Source organism: Nelumbo nucifera, chromosome 1 (assembly GCF_055504915.1).
Source record: "Nelumbo nucifera cultivar China Antique chromosome 1, China Antique-T2T, whole genome shotgun sequence".
NCBI lineage: Eukaryota > Viridiplantae > Streptophyta > Magnoliopsida > Proteales > Nelumbonaceae > Nelumbo > Nelumbo nucifera.
The window spans coordinates 166,925,527-166,931,435 of record NC_142649.1 but is presented as its reverse complement, the minus strand read 5'-3'; the positions used below and the strand labels follow the sequence as shown (position 1 = coordinate 166,931,435).

General features: G+C 39.0%; 1 non-coding gene across 1 annotated transcript; it reads right to left on the bottom strand.

Annotated features, from left to right (window-relative positions):
• Nucleotides 1–5,481: 5,481 nt before the first annotated feature.
• LOC148804123 (small nucleolar RNA R71) lies at nt 5,482–5,588 on the bottom strand. The gene has a single exon (XR_016081522.1). It is a non-coding gene; the product is annotated as a small nucleolar RNA R71 (small nucleolar RNA).
• Nucleotides 5,589–5,909: the final 321 nt, after the last annotated feature.

Sequence of the window (5,909 nt, the reverse complement as noted above, 5' to 3'; positions counted from 1 at the left end):
GTGGCTGGCCTCTCCTTTTGGCTATGGGAAGAGGCTTGGCTCTTGGCGAAATCCTAGGCCTGGGAGGCCTCTCCTCGATGAGGTCGTTCACTCCGGCGGGAGGGCTTGGTCTGCTTCGTGGCTGGATGCTGAGGGGGAAGCGACAGCTGGGCCTAAGGCAAAGAAGGAAACTACTGCTGATATTGATATTGGGAAACCTGGTGCAGCACTTGTTGTTGGTAGAATTGGAATTGTTGAAATTGTTGCTTTTGATCTTGCATGGCTCGCATGCACTACATTAAGTCCTCCAACTGGTTCGGGTTGGCCGCTGGGGGCACAACCGAGAATTTAGCAAAGGTTGTTCCAACTATAGAAGGGAGTGGAGCGACTGTGGGTGCCACAGTGAGAGGCACGTTCAAACTGGGGACTCCGTCCACGGAGAGGGGGACGGTGAACTGCCCAATACAGACAGTAGAAAGTTGGGGCTGCTCCCCATAAGCGTTCTGGCTGGAACCACGTCCGGCGTCGCTGGAGGAAGCCATGAATGCTGAGTTTTCAGAAAAGGAAACTGTAAAAGTTTAGTGGAAAGCTTTTTGAAGCGTTTCCCACAGACGACGCCAAATGATGCAGCACGATCCTGGCACTCCTACCTGGCTGTTAACTAGCTCATAGCTGGCAATGGACGGCACCTGAGAAGGAGAAGATGAAGGATTCCCGGGGGATTCGCCTGGCGGGAATACTCCAAAGCTTAAGTTAGAACATTGGGGAAAAAAGTAATAGTGTAAGAGTGTAAAGAGGCTAAGAGTGTAGGTCGCGCTGGATCACTGAGTTCTCAAGATTAGCTCGAGAGCAAGTAAATTTCAGATAGGATCTCAGATGTTCGAGAGAGAGCTTCCCTTTAACTAGGGAGCTCTTATATAGGCGTTCTTGTCAAATCGGGCGTAACCGCTACTGGGCTTCTGTCGCAGCCGTTACCTGCCAGGGCTGCGCAGGTGACCGTTGCAGGGTACTACCCAATTGGATGGGTGACACATCCCGGGAGGACAGGCATGCCACCATCTGTCGAGAGACGTGGCGCAGTTTGACGGGTACGGTCTTGTCAGATAGAAGCTTCTAGAAAGCATCGCATCGCTTAGTCGCGAGCTACCTTGTAGCGAGCTATCCTGTTGCGTAGCGAGCTATCCTATCGCGAGCTACTTTGTAGCGAGCTCCTATGGGTACTTCGAGGTGAGCCTTCTCAAGGTTGTCTTTGGGGCAGTTTTTCTGCCTAAGTGTTGGAGCGAGCTGGTTACCCTAGCTCGCAAGTTGGGATAGTCTTGGAGTATTCCCTTTCGGTAGCTTGGGGGACCTCGAGCTCGCGCTCCCCTATAGCGAGCTATGATGTAGCGAGCTGTCCTGCAGGCTCGTTATTAGTCGTAGTCAGACTACGGTGCTGAGTTAGGTCCACGTGTCATTGTTTCAAGGGGTCGGGTCAAATCATCCCCCATCAGGATTTTCGGTCTTCCTCCCATTTTTTACTCTCCCCCATCGAGTCCTAACCGAGAAGCATCCACCGGTGAACAACAGATCGAAGAACTATTGCTCCGAAGTCCGAAGCTGGTGGCAGAACAAAGGTAGGTTCGCGTCTTCATCCCCACCGAACCAGCCGGCGACGCCAGCCTCTTGGTGATCGTCTTCTTCCACGGCAGTTGGTTCTCCATACTAAGCGCCAACTCCAAAGGCTACAACTTTTTTTGCCACTGGATAGCGCGTACCATCTCTGCCGCCGTCGTCTCCGTCAACTACCGTCTCTCATCGGAACATCGGTACCCAGCTCTGTACGACGACGGATTCGACACTCTGGTGTTCCTCAATGCAAGAAATTGCAAGGGGTTTCCGGTTAATGCCGATATCACTTTTTTATACTATTATTATTTTTTTTTTTTGTTGTTGTTGTTGAATGCTTCTGAAACGAACAACCACATCCCCAAATTGCCAATACCTTGATGGAAGGTAACCTTACTGAAGTTCCACTCTCTAGCCTGGTTTGTTTCACCAAATCAAGATGGGCATTTTTCTGGGAGTTCTAGACTTTGTAAGCAGCTACAAATTTAAGAGCAAAAAAATCAAGTTTTATTTTTTACTTGCAACAAATTTGTATCACAAAGTAAGAGAGTTTGGTTTGACGTGATGCTGAAGTTCTTCCTTGAACTCCTCAAGGTTAGTAGATCCACATGTTTTTTTTTATTCTAAGGTTAAGGTAAAATGTTGTATTAATTTCATAAAAAACCTGTAAAAGCATAACTCATGTATGGTGAGCAACCATATATATATATGAGTTGCCAGCATATCTCTCTCTTTTTTCAATTAATTCATGTATCTCAACCTGTATTTTCGGAGTGTTTTTTTGGGTACACTCACAAATATCTTTATTCCCTGAATTTTTGGATGCAATCGCGAATATCTTCATACCCTGGATTTTTGATACTCTTCTAACCTTCTAATTTTTCTGCTTCTTGAATACATGTTTCATATGTTTAGATCCAAATTTTAGAATGCACATCTGTTATGCATGTTTTTCTACCTCTTGTCATCAACATACCTATTCAATTGGTGTCTCCATCAACAAACCATGGCCAACAGGTACAGTGTCTAGGATCGAGAAGTAGAGACAGATCGGTAATATCAAATTTCCATCGTTCTATTGCTTTAGTTTATATTAAGAATGATATCATATAATCAAATGATGGAATATGATGGAGAATGCTTATTTTTCTTGTCGGTCTTTTTATCAATCAGAGCCGGCAAATATCAATTTCTATAGTATGGTGTAGTGGGTTTTCTTTTCTTTGATCTAAGATAGATAAGATTTTTCAAAACTTCATGAATTTCGCTTGAAAAGAATTGTTAGTTGTGAATGTGTTAGGTTTTTGTTTTATTATTTTAATTGTTCATTTTGCTTAATTAGTTTGCTTTATTATTTTATGTTTAATTGCTGAATTGCATATTAGAAATAATTGTTCATGCATTATAATTAGTGGTATTTTCTTTGTTTATTTTGTTTCTTTTTCGTTAATCTTTTAAAGGGCAATCCAACTTAAATAAGATAAGGTGGGGATTTCATCACCCTTCCTTGGCTCAAAAATCACCACCCTTCACGTGCGGTTCACTCTAAACCCTAATTTAAAATTTGGATAGCAAAACCCTTTAGGGAGCTTCACATTTGGTTCAAATGTGTGCTGAATTTTAGGGAAGCGATAAGCATATATTTGTACATATTTTCATACCTCTAACTTGATGATTTTGGTAATAATGTTTTTTAGAATTAGCATGATATTGCACTAATTATGATGAAATCGTCTTGCAAGATTATTTGAGCATAATTGTGCAATTTTATAGAGGAACTCGATTTAATTGATCAAGATAATCATAGAGGAAGGACCATGCAGCAATGATGCTCCAGGATGTAGCCATGAAGGAGATAATCCATTGAAATCGGATTTGATATGTATGCACAAAAATCGGAAAATTTTCTGCTTTGATATAGTTCCCGTATTTTAGGCATAACTTTCTGCCTACAACTCGGATTAAGGTGATTCAAACGGCTAATTAAAGATAAGAGATAGGGCTAAAACTTTTGTGTTTATCACTCAACCTAATTCCGCCGACAACCAAATGCAATTCGAGCTACAAGTTTCGAGTCTAGCAGTTGCCAATGCAGAAGAGATAGGAATTCAACTGAGATAAAGACTAAGAGACCTAATTTGTGTTGAATTAGGAGTTTGCATTGAGAAGCAATTGAGGGGAGGCTGCACTATAAAAAAAACTATAGACTCAAGGAAAATGAGCACATCCTTGGAGATAATTCAGTAAAGAAGAGAAGATGAAGCAATCTCAGCATATCAGAAGAGAAGAGGATCAGCACGTCAGAGAAGGAGAGGAAGAATCCGAATTCAAGAGGGAGAAAGGCTTAGTTGTTGCACTTGTCTTCTACATTCAAAGTCTAAAGTTTTCTTGTTATTCTATTCATTCTTTGTTGTGTTCTTGTTGTATTTCCCTTTTAATTTTCTTGAGTATGTTGAATTTAATGATGTCTAGCTAAATTCTCTTAGTTAGGGTTTAGATGAATTTTGATCTTAAGATTATATAGTTATTTGTTTAATTCAATTCAAGACATTTATTATTTGCATGAGGAATTTTTATTACTATGCTTAATGCTTTAAAAGAATTTGACAATCTTTTAATGATTTGATAATTCATGCATGACTGACCAAAGGATTGTTATGAATTAGATCCCTAAGCAATAAAAATCGCATGATAGACTATGATATCGAAAAATGATTAGCTCATGTGTGGGAATCAAAGAAGCTTAGTGAGTCAAATCCCTTTTTACGATTAGAGGTTTCCAAAGAAATTAATGCTTATTTTTTCTTTTGACAATCACTTAGAAATTTGATAGTATAATTGGATTAATAAAGGATTAATATGACTTGAGAAAACTTATTAATTAATTTAGGGAAATCCACCATCACATACAAGTAACTTTAAAATATGTTAGGGTAATTTCGGTCTTGAGTTGGATTAAATATGTAATTATGTAACCTTGATTCAATGAAATCTAAACCCTGGTTGCATTCATCCAACAAATCAGTTTTTATTAAGTTCTTGGATTTGCATTAATTCTTTTAGTTTTTATTCATTCAATTGATTCACGAGTTCAACTTAGGTTAGTTTAAAAGTGATTTGGTACTGTGATCTAGTTTATGTGGGATCGACACTTTTCTCATCATTATACGCATATTTGACTAAGGTACACTTGCTTGAAATAACTGTGTATAAATCACACAAGTTTTTGGCGCCGTTGCCGGGGACTAGTTTATTGCATATCAAAACTACTTGAATTAGCCTTAGATTGAATATCTATTTGTTTTATTTTCGGATTTAAAATTTTCCATTTCAATTTTTGTTGGGTTTAGCTTTATAAAATTTTTTAGGAAATTTTTAATTTTTTTTCTCTTCTTTTTCCTTTTCTTTGAAGGTTCCTAGTGCATGACACACTAGTGGTGGAGAATTAATACCCCTTGATCAAGAAATCGAAAGGACTTTGAAAAAGCGAATGAGGGAGAGAAAGAACAAGATGACTCAAGACCAAAATAATCCAAGGACATTGATTTCCTATGCTACACCTACTCTGGATTGTACTACATTAAGCATTAGGAGGCCGAATGTGCAAGCAAACAATTTTGAGATCAAGCCTGCAATTATTCAGATGATTGAGATGAGTGTGCAATTTTCTGGCCTCAATGATGACCCTAACTCTTATATTGCTAATTTTCTTGAAATATATGATACTTTTAAGCATAATGGAGTAGTGATGATGCCATTAGACTTAGGTTATTTCCTTTCTCCTTAAGGGACAAAGCAAAAGATTGGCTTAACTCTCTTCTTACAGGTTCGATTACTACATGGGATGACTTGGCACAAAAGTTTTTATCTAAGTATTTTTCACCTGCTAAAATGGCTAAATTTAGGAATGACATAACAATTTTTTCTCAATTTGATAATGAAACCTTATATGAGTCGTGGGAGAGATTTAAGGAACTGATTAGGAAGTGTCCTCACCATGGTCTACCTGTTTGGATGCAAGTGCAAACTTTTTATAGTGACATTAATCAATCTAATCGTTCAATGTTAGATGCAGCTGCAAGTGGTACCCTTATGAGAAAAACTCCCGAAGAAGCATATGAACTTTTGGAGGAGATGGCAGCCAATAGCTATCAATGGGGCAATGAGAGAGCAAATAAAAAGGGACTTGGAATTTATAATGTTGATTCTATTACTACTTTATTGGCTCAACTTGTTGCATTAAATAAGAAATTATAAAATTTGGGGGTTTCAGCTATGAGTGTTTCTTTTGTTCCCTTCCCTTCTTGTGAGCTTTGTGGACAAGG